The 19146-nt window shown below is 47.7% G+C and overlaps 1 long non-coding RNA gene across 1 annotated transcript in view; it reads left to right on the forward strand.

The window, feature by feature from the left end:
* Positions 1 to 12913: 12913 nt before the first annotated feature.
* The window catches only part of LOC148110539 (uncharacterized), a 143157-nt gene continuing 136924 nt past the window's right edge, over positions 12914 to 19146 (forward strand). Inside the window, exons 1-2 of the long non-coding RNA XR_015728072.1 lie at positions 12914 to 13063; positions 18891 to 18988. This is a non-coding gene — a long non-coding RNA (uncharacterized LOC148110539). The remainder of the gene's footprint in view (positions 13064 to 18890; positions 18989 to 19146) is intronic.

The following is a 19146-nucleotide window of genomic DNA, read 5'->3' on the forward strand; positions in this document are numbered from 1 at the left end:
TGTATTTGCCATCATGTTCTTTTTTTTTTTTTTAAGATTTTATTTATTTATTTTCCAGAGAGATAGAGGGAGAGCACAAGCAGGGACAGCAGGCAGAGGGAGAAGCAGGCTCCCCCCTGAGCAAGGAGCCTGATGCAGGACTAGATCCCAGGACCCTGGGATCATGACCTGAACCAAAGTCAGACACTTAACTGACCGAGCCACCCAGGCATTCCTGCCATCATGTTCTTAATCAGCATCCAGAGAAGGTGTTCATAGTACCCAACAAAGCCAACCCCTTCAGTTTCCCTTCTATGGAAGCTGGTCTCATGGCCATGCTGGCATTTCAAGTTCCCATTCATTAAACTCAAAAGCTTTATGGAATCAGTGTTGGTTTGCAAAATGCCTCATTGACATCCTCCCTTAATTAATGCCAGTCTCAATGTAAAGCCACATTAATAGGACCATTGTATCTCTAGGTCCAGGGCAATGCGATCCCCGGGACAATCTATTTATAGCAAAAGTATATAAAAATTTCCCCACAACCACCTTACCCTTTCCCCCCACCCCAAAAATATCAGTTTATACTAAACGCTGTTGCAAAATCAGATTTATCATCCAAGGGATTAAAAAATCGAAGGACCAATTTAATGACAAGATTTAGTTCTTTATTTATCTTCTAGCATGTAAATTATAGATTGTCATAAATTTTTCATTCTTTGGGTGCCCACTACCTAATTCACGCAGGAAAAAAAAAAAAAAGCAGAAGCCTGCATTACAAAGAGCAAGTGTCTCCTCTCTGGGCACAGGAACCATCTCCTCTGCCTTCTGACAGACGATAATCTGTCAAAATGAAAAATTAATGGCCGCTCCCTTAATTCATCATTGCCTGCCTCTGTTCTATTAATGCCTTCCCCCCTTCTTCCTCCCTCTGCCTCCCACTCTCTCCTCCGCCTCCATACACCCCCATGGTGTGACTCCATTCACCAGCAGTGACTTGAAGGCAGAGAGCCGGTCTAGTGGTGGGAACAGAAAAGAGCAAATCAAATCCATTGACCTCCGGCCCCACAGTGCATCTGTGAAAGTGGGAAAGGAAGAGCTCTGCCTTGCTCATTAAACGCAGCCCGGCCCCATGACCTAAATGCAGACACAGCATGTGGGCACCATCGAAGACATCTTGGACCTTCTGCTCCCCTGCAAGACCCACAGGGGCACTGGTGGTGTTTCCATATCATCAGATTTCCTGTCCAAATGATGAGTCTGGAACGTGGTAGGAAATATAGAAGTCGCGTGATCTCATGCTCCTGTTTTATGGATGAGAAGACAGAGCTTTTGAGAGGAGACGGGGCTTGCAGAAGCTTAGGTGACCAGTGGGATACCACTACAAAGTATAGGTGTCCAAGCCAGCCGTGCTACCGGGCACCTGTCCATCCTTTCATTTGTTTTAGATGATCACCTCTCTCTTCTAATTCCCTTAAAGACTTGCTCGTCTGGATTTCCTTTCAATTTCCGGGATTCTGTAGTAGTAACCACATCTCACTGGAATCACTTCACTGAAATGACCATTTACACCACTTTCTGGACAAATGCTGGGGTTGCATGTCTCCACTTACTCTGAAGTGAGACTTGCCTGCGTGGCTTGCTTGGCCAGTGAAACGTGAGCAGCAGCTTTAAAAGCAGAGGCAAAGGGGCACCTGGCTGGCTCGGTCGGTGGAGCATGCGACTCTTGATCCCAGGGTCATGAGTTCAAGCCCCACGTTGGGCGTGGAGCCTACTTAAAACATAATAAAAATAAATAAAAATAAAAATGGATGCAGAATTCACCCTTTTCCTTTCCTACTGTGGAGGCAACCATTTGGGCTCAGTGGAGTCTTGCCACCATCAGCCTGAGTCCTTGAGTGTCTGCACTGGGAACACTGGGGGCTGACGCTGTCACCGTATATGGTGTGAGTCAGGGAAGTTGGTCCCGTGAAGCTACTGAGATACTGGGGTCATTTCCCACCCCTGCAGCTAAATGTAGCTTATTCTGACTCAAATTCTTTGATAAAATGGAGGTTAGCAGGCTCTTCCTTACCCAGCTTCCTGCAGATACATTCACATCAGTACCTGTCATCACCTCAAGTCCTCTGGGCTGAGTAAATGAGGCATCACACCATCTTCTCCACTGTAACCAGACCTCTCCCCTCAGTGATTCCCTTTTTTTTTTTTAAAAGATTTTATTTATTTATTTGACACAGAGAGAGAGATAGCCAGCGAGAGAGGGAACACAGGCAGGGGGAGTGGGAGAGGAAGAAGCAGGCTCCCAGAGGAGGAACCTGATGTGGGACTCGATCCCAGAATGCCGGGATCACGCCCTGAGCCAAAGGCAGACACTTAACGATTGAGCCACCCAGGTGCCCCAGCAGTGATTCCCTTTGTGATGCTCAGTGACCCCATCTCCTTTGTGAGACCCGGTTTATTTGCCATACTAGACCTTGGTGTTGAGTCTCATACTGCCGATTTTATCTCCTACCTGGAATAGCCTGACCTTTGGCTTCCATGACGTCACCTTCTCTTGGATCTGTGCATGCATCTTGGCCCATTGCCTCCTATCTCCTTCTCTGATACTTTTTCCTTCAGCCTCTGTGTGTTTCTCGACGTTCTGTCCTCACGTATTCTTTCTTACTTTGTGTTTCAACCTTCTCCTAATATCAACTCTTTCTAGCTCCTAGGTCATATCTCCAGCCTGTGTGTTTTCCTAAAGCCTCAGACATATATCACCAACTACCTACTGGTCACTGGCAGCTCATGTCCGTACATTCGTCAACCTCAGAATACCCCAAATGGCACTGATCATATTCTCCCACAACTTAGTTTTCCTTTCCCTGCCCCCTCCTTGTTGGTGACATCATCATCTTTGTGAACACTGGACCCAACCCCTCTTCTTTTTCAGGATCTCAATATATTTCTCTTATATTCTCTTATTCCCCAGAGGACATAGGGGACAGAGGGTTCAAAGATGAACTCCAGTTGTCCAGCATATCAAGTTGCTTTTATTTCCCTTTTGAAAGATAAGAAACAAGTTATTGATCAAGGGAAGAGAACCTGCCCTGAGAAAGGGCAGGGGTGTGTGTGTGTGGGGGTGGGGTGGTTGTGTGTGTTCAGCTGTTGCTTTCTGAGGCTGCAAACTTTGCTGGGAGACTTTGGGGGAAATCCCCACACCCATCTAGGCCTCTCTCCATTGATGAGTGAGTGAACTGGATCCAGGGATCTCCATGGGCTTTTTCTGCTCTGGGGCCCTTCTTTTATATTTTAAAAGACAGCATGGGAATATGGAAGTCGAGAAAGAGGAAGGGGGAACATACCCTCTGTTACTACCTATATGACATTGGGCAGATCATGGATGCTAGCTGAACTTGCACCTGAACTGGTTCAGGGGGACAAGTTACAAATCTAAATTAAAAAAATCAATAATACCCTTTCTGTAGGTTTTTCTAAGTATTAAGTGAAATAAGGTGCATGTTTTGGGCTTCATCCATCTGTGGGTCCTGAGTGAAATCACGTTGAAGTAAAATCTGAGTTCTTGGTGTGGGCAGATCGACTCTCTCCAAATAATCTCGTGAGTCCTCATGGTATCCATGTGTGTCCCCTAAACCAGACTTGTTTCCCTCTGTGCCGGCCCACATAGAGTGTGACAGCATGGCCTGTGTTTTCAAGTGTTATTTTCTACCGTCTTGGTTTCAGAAGAGATGGAGCCCCACCACTTCTCCAAGGGGCCGAGCCTGGAAAGTGCCACTTCTGAATCCTGATGCCAAAGGTCCAAGTCCTAACTCTCGAACAGTGAGAGCATCTTCTGATGCTCGTCCTCAGGTGGCTCCCCAGTGTGGTTGTTTGAGCCCCAGGTGTCATAGGGTTTGGTGATAAAATGTTCCCAGTTTCTTCTGTGCCTCCCTAGGCCAGGAATCTATCTGTTGCTTTGGTCTCAAGAGCTCACTGAGGTGCGGCATGGAGGCTGGGGCTCAGGCGCGGTGGTGCGAGAGACCAGTGTTGGTGGATCGGAAGTGCCAGTGTGTGCCTCCCTCCCGGAGCCTGAGATGGCATCTAGTGAAATGTGACACATGCTCCTTTTGTGTTGTGTTGGGTTGGGCTGTCTCGCTACTAAGTCGCTCGAGACTCAAAATATGACAGCATTTAGGGATGCCTTGTTTTAAAAGTCATCTCTTGAAATGCAGAGACGGCACACCTTCTTTCCCCTGTAGCCAGAATTCTCCTTCCTTCTGCTGCTCTGGCCTTGCTCTTGGGTCTGCCTTGCAATGCCAGACTCCCTTTTCTGTTAGTGCTCTCTCATGAGTCCCCTGTTTCCTGCTCTAACCTGACCTCTCACTGCACCTGTCTGCTGTGTCTGAAATATGGCTGCATCCCTATATTGCCAGGGTCTGGGCCCCTTACCCTCTAGGAAGTTGCAAATGTGTTGGGCTGTCCTCCACTTCCTCCCACCAGGAGCGATCTGAAGAGCTGGGCTCTACCCGGGCTGAGACCCCCACCACGAGGCCCGGGGCACGATGTGTGCCGGTGCTCCCGCTGACTCCTTTCCTGCCTCGTTCGATCGCGACCTTGAAGATGGGAACGTCAGGACCTGCCAGTGTGGTGTTCTTTCTCTTCTCCATCCATCTCGCCGGCAGATCTTCCCCTCGTGCTCGAATAAAGCAACATCAGATAGGCTGGCTGATTTTCCCATAAATTGCCATTGCATGCGTGTCTGTTCCTTTGCATTGCTGGAATATTCCGGGGGAATTAATGATACCGTTGAGTGGCTACTATGAAGATTTATGTGAGGATCCAGGGAGGTTTGCTTGCTTTCTTTCTATTTTTTCCCCCCTTAAAGTAATAATAAAGATTACAAAAGAGAAATAAGCAGGGGAAGTTAATTTGAAATGAATCTTTAATCAGGTTTCATCTGTTCGAAGCGAACGTCTCCTTTGTTTGAGCGTGGCTGCAGAGGCGGAGCCCGGAGACACCATTTTGTAGATGTATCTGCAAAGTCAAAGCCATTCTGACAGAAATCAAATGAGAAATAATTTCTCCCTGAAGGAATTCTGTTGTAGCTTAATGACGGCTCGAGTGTTCCTGTTGAAATGGCATAATGGGGGTTTTTAATTACGATTCATACCGTCCGGTGTAATGGCGAGACTTCTACTTATTTATTTTTTTTCCCCTGAGCCTCAGAAGCTCATTTGTTGAGTGTGCACTGCCAAATGGAGCGTTTACCCCAAGGTGAAGAAGGGAATTAAGTATTCAAAGCTGACCCGTGCCCAAATTTCCCCTTAATGGAAGAGGAGAGGGAGCCTGACCTGGCTGATGGGACTCCACAGGGTCAAGCCGGAGCTGGGAGTTTATTTCTCAAGACCGCTGGAGAGGCGCTAATTAGAAGGATAAGCTGAACTAATAGATAAGAGATCCAAGATCAAGAATCCAGAAATGAATCGGAACCAGCCACAAGAACCGTGGTTTACGCCAGGCACCTAACCAGTCGAACTGTCAAGAACGCACGGGTGTTGCGCGGTGGGGAAAGCAACTGCCATCCTCCAGGTGGACCCGTGTTCGAGCTCCCTGCAACACTGGAGTCGTGAGCCTCCCTGAACCGTGGCCTCCGATGCCTCAGACGGAGAGAGAAACCAGGCACAAAGCCGTGCAGCCCTGAGTTGGACTCTGTGCCCTGCCTCGTGCCCACCCGCACAGTTACTTAAGCTCTCTGAGCGTCCACTGTAACGTGGAGAAGCCACAGAGGCAGAAAACATTATGAATCATGCAATGGGCTCATATTCCACCAGAGTGAGAGTAACCCCTGCTCAACCCTAGCGCTGGCCTCCGTTTCCTGCTAGTGAGAAAGCTGACATTACCTTAGGGGCTCTTGGCTTTGAATGGCCGGACATCTGCATGATGATTTTCCTTTGTATCTTGGCTGCCTTATTACTCGCGTTACAGTGTTTTTGTTCACTAGCAGGCCCTGGGCCTTGGGCCCGGTCACGGCCATTTTATAGCAAGACCATCGGTGGGCAGGGTGAAGAATAGCTGTGTTTTCCCATTTGGTATATATAAGATGTGGAGTTCAGAATGATCCTGGCTTATGTGGGTGTTTAAAGAGCAAGGCAGGGGTGTCTTGGGAGCATAGGAGGACGGATTAGCTACCTTTTCTTTTTTTTCTGCTAAGCTCCTTTCTTCTCCCCACCGTGGAATTCTGTCTGGATGTAGGTAGTTGCAGTGGCAAGTGGGAAAGTTGGTTGAGTTAGTGTAGGAAGGTGACGGGATCTTTGTGAAATCCGCCCTCTCCATCAAGCTTGGATTACAATGTTACTGCCTCCAGTGCACTGGGGAGCTGGTCAATAATGGCACCTCAGTTTCCCTGCCACGACCCGAGAACCACAGCAAAGGGGGGGGAGGTTAGGAAACAATGCCACCTTGACTTTGATCTGTGTCATAGATGCTCCATTAAGTATATATTGGACGGAAAGGGAATCTATCCAGCAGAACACCGCTGTGGATCGGGTGGGCATTCAATAAATAGTCAACATCAGAGATCTGTAGCTTTGGATGATTTGATCAACTTGCCCTGTTTCTAATGTCTCTTCCATCTCAGATTTTACGAGTTTATAACCTGTTAGAGTTCATAATTTTCTATTTTATGAGTTAGGTGTATTCACGGCGAATCTCTTCTGGGATGAGGCAGAGGAAATGTAGAAAGAAACAGCAAGAACGTTTAAGTATTTTGCATACCATGGAGCAGTATCTAAGAAGGGAATGGACTTGACCATATGATCATATCATCCGCTGGCATAAATCGCTACAGAAATTATTGCAAAGAAATGACTGCCTCACACTCCATGGCATTGAAGAGGTCACATACACGGGATCCAGGCATTTTGATGTTCACCTTTCATCTTGGCGGCGGTGGCTCACACCTGTTTTGCAAGTGTCTCACTTTAGGTGATAGTTTGGAACCTGGAGCATCAGGAATTTATATCTCTGATCCAAATAGAAGCAACTCCTCCAAAATTCTTGGAAAAGACAGGAAGACTATCCCAAGTCACTTCTCCAACCCCTAGGGCAGCTCGTTTGTATTAATGCATTTTAGGAACATTGAGATGTGGTCCCTGATTTACATTGTAGTAGTGATATAATCCTCGACCATCTTACATGTTGCTCATGCCTATTGTTTGTTTGTTTGGTTTTTTTCCCTGTTTACCCTTTTCAAGTAACAAGTTGGTCTTCCCTGTTTATATCTGCTGGGAGGGGAGCATACGCAGGTATACAACTCTGCCCTGTTGTTCTGAGTTTCTGAAACAAGGGCTATCCCATCTCATCTACTTAATGGTTATCCTTGGTCCTTTTCTCCTAAGTCATTATGCCTGGAACCCCTTTGAATTAGAGTCTTCGTGCAAAAGTTGTTGCTTAACTACCAGCTCCATTCCTTTCTGGTGGTGTGGCTTTGGGTGACTCAGTTTACCTCCATGAGTCCTAGTTTCCTCATCTGCAAAATGGAGATCAGAATCTTTGTTTCTTCCACCTCACCAGGTTTCTGGGAGAATCGTATGAGCTAGTGCAACCCAATTAAACATTTTACAGTTCAGTAACTATATGAGTTAAAATATAATTGATGGTACTGAGTTAATGAAGTTACCCTCTCATAGGACCAAAGTCTTCCCCATGGAACTACTTATAATTATAAACTTACTCTGTATGATAATTTAACACATATCCTTTTTTAAAAAATATATATATACACCTTGAAGACGGGGTCTGTGTATGTTTGGGGGCCTCACATGTGGTATTGCACTAAGTGGAGGTAGGTGAGTGATTGTTAATTTGTTTTCACCTTGGCTGGCTACAGGTGGCCAGATATTTGGTCAAACATTATTCTGGTTGTGTCTTTGAGGGTGTTTCTGGATAAGAGTAACATGTGACTTAATGGACCAGGTAGAGTAGATTTCCCCTCCCCCACATGGGTGGGCCTTACTCAATCAGTCGAAGGCCTGACTAGAATAAAAAGTTAAATAAGAAAGAATTCTCTCTCTTTGCTTGATTACCTTCGAGTTGGGACATTGGTCTTTTCCTGCCTTTGGACTCAGACTTAAGAGCTCTCTTGGCTCTCCAGCTTGCCAACTGCAGATCTTGGGACTTCTTAGCTTCCACAATTGTGTAAGCTTCAATTCCTTATAGTACATTTCTTTATGTATGTCTTTCTTTTTATATTTAGCTATCAGTATCTTTACATATATATGATATAGTATTTATTATAATGAATATATATACATATTTTCTCTGTCTCTGTCTCTGTCTCTCTCTATATATACATCTATGTTTCTCTGCAGAATCTAGACGAATACAGTGGGTATTGGTGGCTTCTAACAGCATGATAGGTATGGAGATTGCAAGAAATAGATTCTAGATATATATGAAGGTAAAGCCCATCAGGATTTCCTAGCATACTGGATATGGGGTATGAAAGACAAAGAGGCATCAGTGAAGGTTCCATGGCTTTTGTCCTTAGCAAGAAGGTTTGAGTTTTATTAACTGAGATGGGAGGAGCAAATTTTGGACGGAAGATTAAAATTTTAGTTCCGAACTTAATGCTAAGGATGTAATTCTAGAATAGGTTCCAGGAGTCCAAAAGGTTTATAGAAACCATCCAACCAAAGAGTCTCAGTAAGTGGCCACCTAGTCTCTCCTTACATACTACCTGTGATGAGGAGCTCCCTACCGTATGAAGAAGTTTATTTTGTTGTTAGGCAGCTCTGGGTGCTATGACATTGAAATCTATCTCCCTGTAACTTTTCCCCCATAAGAAGTCTGGCTCTCTTCTTCCAGTCATATACATATTTGAAATTGTTGACTATGCATCACTGAGTTATCTCTTCCCCATGAGAAACACACCCAGTTCTTCTGGCCATTCTTCGCATGGTCTGGGTATCAGTCATTCACACTTTAGCATGAAAGTCACTTCTCTCAGGGGATTTGCACTGAGAACTGGCCTGGTATAGCACACATATCTGATCCAAGGACAGTTGATTATGGCTAGCGGTATGACCAGATGTTAACCAACCCTGAGGGATGAGATGATAGAAGAGTATATGCTGGCCATGGCAACTGGAAATGCTAGAATTTAGGTGTCAAGTATGGTGAGAATGTAGAACAATCATGGTGGGGATTTTGGTTTGTCTTGCATGGGGCCTTGTCTGCAGTGTTTGTTGAATGGCTGAGCAGACCAATGGGCGTATGTGGGGATAGCAAACAGTGTGCAGTGCCTTCCCAGATCAAAGACCCCTTCCTTAGGCAAGGCTTCCCTGCCTCCAACCACAGGTCGTCCCTCTTTCTGTAAGTCCTCATTGTGCTGTCTATGTTGCTTTGGAAGTATTTTCCATAGTTGCAATCTTATAATTCACCATGTGCTGCTTTCCTTACCCTTCCCATTAACCATGGGCGCCATGAGGCTGAGGCCATCCTCGGTTTGCTCTGCAGTGAATCTCCAGTATGTGCACAGACGCTGGCATAGAGGAGGCGCCCCAAAACATCCATTACAGTAATCCTGGACCTCAAGGATTAATTTTGAGCAGTTGTTGACCTTGGGTCTCATTTACACAGGAGATATACTCCCCACAAAAGAGCTAGGGCTCATCCTATCCTTTAAATTAGGAGAACTGGTTCTCATCAGTCAAACTCCTCCTTGTCTTAGAGGGACATAGTCCATGGGCAGCATTTGCCAAAGCTCTAAAAATACAGAAGTCGGCTACATCTGACGTTAACTGCTTCTGCTCCTTCCCTGCTCACCTTTCTATGTGACCTTGGCAAGTCTCCTCATCTCTGGACCTCCACTTCCTCATCTGTACTTCGAAGGGGCTGGAAGAGATGTTCTAGTAGGAACCTTCCTGCCTTAGCAGCCCATGATTCTATCCACTCCACGCATTTTAATTTTTACTGCACTATGCTGGGTGGCTGACGGACTCACAGAGCAATCTGCAAAGAAGTCCTTCAAAGTTGTGTGAGCTCCACTGGCTTCCAGAAGGCAGTGATAAAGAGATATCAACAGAGTTCTGAGCCTTGGGGGACAGCCGTGCTCGAACTGAGAGATCGATCGCCTGGTGGCTGCTGCTGCTTCTGCGGACCGCCAAAACAGAGGTGGCAGCAGTGATGCAGGGTTCTGTGTGAGATGACAGGCCCTGCATCTTTGTCTTCAGCCAGAGGAAGCAGCTGTGGAGCAGATCTTGGGGTGGGAGCTGGGGAAGAGGGTCTAAGCAGAGAATGGCATCCTGCAAAGAGGTTGGCTTGAGCCAGAGAGCTGGACAGGAAGACATACTAATCCAGCACCCCCTGCAGTTAGCGCCGGGCCTCTGGTTGATAGCGGCTCGCTCAGTTCTCCTAAGAGCCTGGGGAAGAAGGAGCTCTTCCTTGGAGCTGGAGAAGCTGAAATACACCGAGTTGAAGATAGTTGCTGAGCGGTAGTACCTGCAGTAGCTAAGCTGGTGTATCAGAGCGATCCCTCGATTCAGAACCCAGAATTGATTCCATTTTTAAATTACTTAAAGAACAAGGAAGTTTCCTTTTCTCTGCTGAGAGAGGAGTCCAGGGTGACTCTCCCGGGCCAGTGGCTACCGCTGTTCCATGGGTCATTCGTGGTCTCAATTTCTTCACACTTATTAGTGGCTGTGCCATCCTCTGGGGCCATAGTGTCATTCCTGGGAAGTAGTGAATCACACATACAGGAGGGTCACACGTGCAAAGTTTTATCGACCCGGAAGGAAGATGCATGAGTGTGCCTGTGCATGCGTGCATGCACACACACACACACACACACACACACACACACACTCTCCTTAGATGCTTTTGGCAGGATCTTTCACTTACTTTCAGTAAGGGCTCTCAATGCCACCTGTGAGTCCCAGGCTGGGCAGCTGTGTTGCTGATATGGGTCTATTGCTGCTGCAAATCTGGGTGGACACCTTGTCATTGTCACCAAATAAATGCCACGCACAAAGGGAGTGGGTAACAGGGGTCCACAGCCAGACCCAGAGTCCAGAGCCACGTGCTTTCCTCCCTCAGCTCTCCCTTACGCGTGCAGTCTCTCCACCTGCTCTCCACGGAGAACCCCTCAAACTTGCCAGCAGCAGGGCCTCCACGTGCTGCTCCCTCATCCTCCTTACATTGTCCTTTCCCCGGCCTTGGAATGACCAGCCCCTTCCTACCCTTTGGTCCCAGTTCAAACGTCATCTCCCAGAGCTGAGGCCGCTCTAGGCATGGGCTCCACCTGGAGTTTTCCGTCTTCCAGCTCAGCCATGTAGGACTCATCAGTTGAGACCAGGGGACTTGCTGAGATGGTTTTCTGGTTTGATTTCCTCCCTGGGCTTCGGGAGGCCCCAGAGAAGAGAGAGAGAAAGTGTGTGACCAACCCTCTTGCAAATATTGTTAGAGAAGGGAAGGAAAAGCAAGGGGCCGCTGGCTGGGAACAGCACTACCACCATCGATTGGGTAATTGGAAGCCCTCGGGTGTGAATCCTCATTAAGGCCAAGGGATATGAATCATTTTCTAATGACACCTCTTCGATCCCAGTGGCTCAGCATGCAACCTGCCTCCACGGTTGGGCTGTGAGTCAGGAGAGCCGGCGGGGTCTGCAGCTGGGCTGCTTGCCATATGTTGTTTCTTACAATTAGCAGGTGCGGGGGTGTGGGCTGGGCCCCCAGCAGGCGAGGTGGCTGCCTGTGCCGGGGAGGCTCTCCAGAGCCATACCCAGAGCTCGGGAAGAGAAAGAAGGTGGCTGGGTGTGATGTTGTAGAATGTGGTGGTCGGGAGGAAGACCGGAGCTACAGATAGTTTTATTTCAATAGTTTTATTGTATTTGTGACTTGCTACTGCGAACTGATGAATTTTCGTTACTGGAATTGCCGTCCTTCCGGTGGGTCTACAGATGAAGATATTTGGGATAGACCTTTTGATGTCTATTATCACACCGTAATAAGAACTATAAACATATTCGCCCTTTCCTGAGGAATTGGTCGTTAATAAGGCAAATCTTAAATGTGCATTAGGGAGATTTTGATAGATACACACACCTATCTCTGAGTAACTCAAGCCTTCATCATAATACAGAACATTCTGAAATTTCACATGGATGGAATCACACCCATTTTACTGTTTTGTCTGCACCTACGTCCCTCCATGTCACGTTTGAAAGATGCGTCTATGCTGTTCCTCATGCCAGCAGGTTATTCCTTTTTTTTGCTGGCCGTGGTCTGCTTCTATCTTCTTCTGCTGTTAGATACCTGGCTTTTATTTCTAGTTACCACCTATGATGACTAGAGCTGCTGTAGACATTTTCTGTACAAGTCCTTTTGTGAGTATATGTTTTCATGGGTAAATGTTTGAGATGGAATGGTCAGATCATAAGGCAAGTATGTGTTTACTTTTATAAGAAACACCTGGGCTCCCCCCACCCCAGCATGTGAGTTGTATGAATGATGTATTTCCCAAGCAGCATTTAAGAGTTCCAGTTGCTTCACAATTACACCAAGATTTGGCGTTGTCAGCGTGTTTTGTTTTAAATTTAGCTATTCTGGCAGGGGTGAAGTGACGTTGCGTTTGGATATGCATTTCCCTGATGACTTTGGATCTTAAGCACTTTTCCTACGGTTGTTGGCTTTGTGGATATATGAAGTGTTTTTTAAAATCATTGGCCCTTTTTTTTCCCCCCATTGAGCTTGGAAATTTACAGGATCTACTAAATGTTTGTTGAAACAAAATGAGTAGAAACTACCTCCAAGCGCCCTTCTCAAAGCTTTTGCGCTGATAGAAAAAGACTGTTGGGGGAGGTCATGGAGAGGGCATGACCCCAGCTGACCTGAGCTGGAATGTCCCCCCCCCCCCCCCCCCCCCCCCCCGCCTTTCCCTCAGCTGGAGCCACTGAAAGGAAGCAGCGTGGAGAGTGAGGTGTGGTGCCGGCTATCTTTGCTTGTAGACGTGGCAGAGCCCTGCTTGGCTCTTTCTGGAAACTCTTCGAGTTCCCGCGGCGGGTGCAGAGATTGACTGGTCTCACAGCGCCCAGGACAAGCCTCAAGAGTAAGTCCCTTTGCTTATTCACCTCACCATCGGCCGGTCTGGAGTGGCCCCGAACTCTCTCTGTCCTCCCCGTGTGTGCTGGGCCAGTTTGGGGAACCAACACATGTCCAGACTCTGGAGGTTTCAAATATTTCCAATGCATTGCATTTTATCGTCACCCCTATTTGATAGATTAGGAAGCCGAGGCTCAGAGAAGTGAAGTGGTTTGCCCAAGATCACACAGCGCCTCAGTGGCACAGCCGAGGTCTTTCCCAAGTGCTCAGACGCCTAATTCAGGGCTCCCTGGACCACCTGTGTCTCGTGGCTCTGAACCCCAAGCCTCAGCTGTTCTACCTGCAATGTGAAGGGGCTGACGAAAGTGAATGTTGGAGCCCCTCTTGCTTCTGGATTTGTTTGTCTGGAAGTGAATGGGTTTCACGGACAAATCTTCATCCAAGGCAGGGGGGATGGGGATGTGCCCCAAATCCCAAAGGACCAAATCCAGGCCGGGACCCGAGTATTTTTTATGCTCCTTTGGTTGGAAGTAGTGGGATCTGCCATTGACCCAGTGCCTGAGAGCAAATAATCCGTTCATCCATCTGTTCAGCATATTTTTTGCACACCACTATGTGCCAGGTGTGCAAGGAGAAAGGAAGGGCGTGATGTCACGAAACGTCCCTCCTAGGGAGGAGCGGGTGGGTCTAATGGTGGGAAAGCAGTGGCATCCTGACTCTGGGGCTGCGGGCCCCTCCCCCAAAGCAGGGACATTTGATGAGAAAGCAGCGGTTAGAGCTGCCCTTTCCTGAGCCGACAGCTCCGAGGAGGAGGGGGATAAGGTGACATCTCCGTGGCATCTGGGTTGCATCTGCTTAGGGGCAATGACCTCCTTTTGTACTTTTGTGTGTGTGTGTCTAGTTCTTCCCCGTGAGGTCTTGCGTTGCCTTCCTTTCAGGGTACCAGGCATTGGGGGTTCAACAATGGGGGAAAACACACGTTGTCCTGCCCTCCTGCAGCTTGTGACCTTCGGGAGAGAAGGTCCCTTGGTCATACCATCTATGTACCATCACAGCTGTGAGAAGAGCTGCAAGAGTGCATCATAGGCAGTGCCCTGGGAGCATCAGGGAAGGCTTCCTGGAGGAGGAAGGCATGTGTGAACTGAGCTTAGAAGAAATAACACCTTCCCATGGGTCAACAGAGTGAAGAGGGGAAAGAACATTGCAGGCAGAGGGAATGGAATGGGCTTCTGTGATCGGAGGGCACCTGGTGTATTCAAAGACTTGATGGATATCCCAGGTCACTCTCCTCTCTGTCGCGGGAGTGGGTGGCTTGCCGGGCTCTTGATAGGCACCTAGTTTGCTGGGTCGAACTGAGCCCAGCTCTTCTCTTCCCTCCTGATGGCAAAAATGAGAGCACCAGGCAGTATTTGAAAGGAGAGGTGGCCTCATCTTGGTAAGTCCATCGGATCTTCTCTCATTCAATTTATACTAATTAAAAATCCTGATGGGTATCATATGTTGGCATCAACTCTGTGCCAAAGACTGTGTCCAATATTTCACCATACCTTTCAAACCTTGACAGTCATGCACCAAAGACAATTGTTTTACCCCGTCTTGCACCTGAGGAAGCTGTGAGGTGTTGTGCCCCGTGCAATGGGACTGGGGAGCGGCTGTGCTAGGATTCCGGTCCCTGTATCTTCCAAGCCCACGCCCTCCCCCTTCCACCTGCCCCTTGCTGACTGCACCTCGCCTGGAGGTAGGGAGTGAGGGGCTGAGGTGGGCGGGGGGTGGTTCCAGTTAATCTGCTCAAGTTAAATTTGGTTCAGATGGCTTCCTAATGAATGCCGTCCAGCCAGGATCTCAGCAAGATCCTTTATACAGTAACTGACAGCCAGAGATTGCCAATACAAAGCAATTAATATGGAGTAATGATGAGTGATAAGAGATGAAGATCTAAAGTGAACTATTCAATGACAATATCATTTTCTTGTCTGCTTCCCTTACGCACACTGACAGGAAGAGAGTTGACATGATAATTTTATAAAACTCTCTGACACTTCCTGTTAACTCCCCTCCATTAGCTTAGTATGATAATTGGCAGACTCAGACACATGGGACTAGGAAACACTCCAGAAGGACTGAGAGGTGCTTCAGAGTGGGACACGGTACCCTGTGTCTCCTCGGGAACTCCAGATCAGAGAGTCTGCATGGAGCGCTCAAAACTGTATTTGCTTTGGCAAATCTGGGAGTGGAGAATGTGGGCAGAGCAGGGAGAAATGGGCTTTCTACCTCCCATCCCTTGTGTTCTAGCTTTTGTCTGGTACACCTACCTCCTCCCCTCTGCTTGCCTAAATGTTACCCACCCTCCTAAGCCCAGCCAGAATTCCTTCACCCCATTCTCACTTCTCCTAGTTCTGAACGTATCCTCGGAGGTGGGAACTTTGAGTTCACGGTCAAACTGTAGCATGGGAGCAGGGGTCTGCAGTTTCTACTTCCCCGGGCAATCCTCTGGCTCAAACCCCTTTGTTTTATGTTGGGAAGCCCGAGCCCAGAGAGGCCAGGGCTTACAATGAATGAGACTAAAGTTGGTTGAGTCATTGGAATGGCTTCTTAAAACTTGATTTTGGAAACTGTGCCTCAGGTTTCCCAAGTGGCCCATGGAAACCTCAGCGTGAGGGGATGAATTGTGTCCCAGCCCCAGATTCGTAGGTTGCAGTCCTTACTCCCAGTCACTCAGAATGTGACCGTGTTTAGAGGTGATTCACTTCACATGAGGTCCCTGGAGTGGGCCTAATGCAAGGGGACTGGTGTCCGTATAAGAGGAGATTTAGATACACAGAGGGAAGACTTGGGGACAAAATGGCCTTCTACAAGCCAAGGAGGGAGGCCTGCAACAGATCCCTCCTTCACAGCCCTCAGAAGGAGCCAACCCTCCCCACACCTGGATCTCAGACTTGCAGCCTCCAGATCTGTGAGAAAAGACTGTTCTGTGGTTTATGCCACTCAGTCTGTGGCTCTTTATTATAGCAGCTGTAGAAAAGAATACAAGCAGCCAAGTACGTAGTGATCATATAGCTGATAGCAGTACCAATACTTGTCCTACTGTTCACAGCGTTCTCTCTTCTTGAGGCCCCGCTCTATTACGTGCATCAGTTATTAGTAGTCTCTTCCCTCAACAGCAATCTAGGCTTCTCTGGTCCCAGGAGTAGAATATTACCACGGCCCAGCTGCAGTGGTCGAATGTCGAGAGGCCGAGTAGGTGAGTTCTGGAGCAAGGCTGAGCCCCGGCCTCTGTCTGGAGGAGGAGAAGGCAGGACAAAAGGGTTGTTTCTGTCAGATGGCTTGATGTTTGAAGAGACTGGCTCCTAGCTCGGAGCATTGAGATTGCATTTCTGCTGAGCTCTGGGCCGTGTGGGTGAGGGAGATGGTCTTCCTGTGTTTTCCTGGAGCCCAGAACATCTCCAGGAAGAACTGGAGGCCACGCGAGGTGTGGCTGGATAGTTGCTTCCTTCGGGCACTCCTTCATTCATTGAAATAAACATTTAGAGTAACCATTGCAGTGTAATGGAAAGAACATGGCTTTGGATTAACATCTTGGCTCTGCCAAGTGATGGCAACGTGACCTTGGTTAACCACTAAACCTCTCTGAGCCTCTGTTGGGGTTGAATTCAGGTAACCAGCTCCTGTTACTGCTGTTTACCTCCCAGGTGACTCTGACCTGGGATCTAAAGGTAGCACAAAGTAGACAGAGACCCATGTGACTTGACAAATTTGAGGAAATTGTGTTGACATGATGATCCACTGGGTGGAAATAGATATATCACTAAAAAGTAATGAATGCTCACCATATTTTATATAAATTCAGTTCCCTTTCATGTTGCAATATCTCCCTCCCTCCCTCCCTTCCTCCCTCCCTTCCGTTGTTGCATCCAGCCTTTTTCCCCTCACCCTAGAAATTCACTTCCTCTGTGGGTTGAATCGCATCCTTTCCAAAAGGAGCATTGGGACGGACGGAACCCCTGGCTCCTGGGAAAGTGACCTTATTTGGAAATAGAGTCTGCAGATGTCATTAAGATAAAAGTCGGCACTCCACTGTGACTGAGGTCCTGATAAGAAGGGGAGAGACCCAGAGGAGCCCCTAGAGGAGAAGGCCACGTTGAGGGCAGACGCACTTGGAGGGAGGTTGGCCAGCCGACAGGGGAGGCAGAGATGGGAGCCACGCTTGACTTCAGACTTCTGGGTTCCAGAATGTGAAGGAGTAAATTTCCATTGTTTGAAGCCACAGTGTTTGTGTTAGTTTATTGCAGTGGCCCTAGGAAACTCACACACTTCCTCAGGCAGAGTTTTCCTGGGGATGCACATCATGCCGGTGCCTTGGCTTGCTTGCGTCTTTGGCTCAGGGGTTGGTCTCTTACTTACCAGCTTCACCACCACCTCAAAAATTTCCTACCACTGAGAAGATCTTGAAAATGTCTAGAGGGGAAACTTGCAGCGGGCCACTATGCGTGAGTGACTTTCTTCAACCAAAGAGCTGCCTGAAGGGAAAGCCAGCCCAGGGCTTCCTTGTTTTTTTTTTTTTTTTTTTTTTTTTGTGGAATTGATTGACCTTGGAGTGGAGGAAATTTACACCAACGCTTCTGTCTCAAAAGCTCACAAAAATTGTCTTTTAGCGTCTGCCCTGGCGGCGGGGTCATTCCTCCCGTCTAGAGCCTTCCCGGCCTCAAGCCGTCTTGATTCCAGATCATTTGTGGGACAAGGCAAGGTTGTACCTTGTCTCTAGTCTTATTTATTAGCACATTACGACCACTAATCACAATTAAAAATAACGATGCCATCAAGATTATTCAAATCAGAGACAACCAATTTCAACTACCATTACTTGTAGGTGGAATTATGGGTCTTGCTCTCCCTACTGCGCTTGTAAAGGACTCCGTTCTTTCCGTGATTCCTCCACCCCCATCAGACTCTTGAATTACACCGGGAATTAACTTAATATGTAAAGTCACTTCTAAATGAACCCCGTTCTGCTACTTTTGCTTTGCCTGCCCTCAAGTCCCTGTATCTCCCTTGGTAGCCTTCAGATGTCGAGGCAGGGCATTCTGAGGCCAACATCTGGTATTGTTCTTGTAAACAACATTTTTTTCCCCAGGTAGATGCTTCTCGGGGTGAGTCAGTGCTTTGCTCGGCTGGGTCATTTACATGGAAATGGCATTCTGTACTTGGAACTTCCAATATGTAGGCTGTTTATTCTTACAGCATCCAGGATTTTCTCATAGTATCAGATACAGAAGACAAAGTCAGTCTCTGTCTCTGTCTATCTGTCTTTCCAGGTTTCTTGGCCGGGGTCGGGGGGTGGGTAGGATCTCAAGAGAAAATTCTCTAGACAGGTGAAATTTTAGCTGACACCTGGGATGGGAAGGAAGCAGATTTTAGGCAGCTTGGGATGCCCTTGCTGTGTTTGAGTAGCAGAGAATGCTGGCTGGCTGGGGTGCAGTGAGAGAGGGCTGGATCAGTGGTAGAAGAAGGGGCACATCATGCAACATTTTGCAGGTGCATGAAGAACTTCGGGTACTGGCTCCTGGAGTATAGAGTGCTGGAGAATTCATTGTCTAAAACAGACATGCGTGCATGGGTCACCCTTCCTGCTGATGAGTCAACAGCTGTCAGCACAGGAGGACTGGTGTCCCCTGGGCCCTAGGAAGGAGAACCTCAGGTACTCAGTGCTGCCATCGATGGCACAATGCAAGCCACTCTGCCTTGGTGTTTCAGAGGCACTGGGATGGGGGTGTATCCACCTTCGTAACCTCCTGGCTCCCATTACTAAACTCACTGTCCCTGCTTTTGATTTTCAGGACTGTTCAGCCCTCACCTGTTCTGTCTTCTGCCTATGAACTTGAATCTCCTCTACAGTGTCAAGGTGGAAGGACCACAAGACTGGAAGCCAGAAAACGTGAGTTTGAATCCCGGCTCTGACACTTACTAGTCTCTGAGTCTCTGTATGCTCAACTCTAAAGTGGAGCCAGTGACCCTGTGTCATGAAGGATGCTGTTGGCTGCAGGAAATGGAAAATATATATAAAAGCGGCTTACACACAAGTCTGGGGCATTG

This window comes from Ursus americanus, chromosome 2 (assembly GCF_024610735.1).
Source record: "Ursus americanus isolate L20-20 chromosome 2, mUrsAme1.1.p, whole genome shotgun sequence".
NCBI lineage: Eukaryota > Metazoa > Chordata > Mammalia > Carnivora > Ursidae > Ursus > Ursus americanus.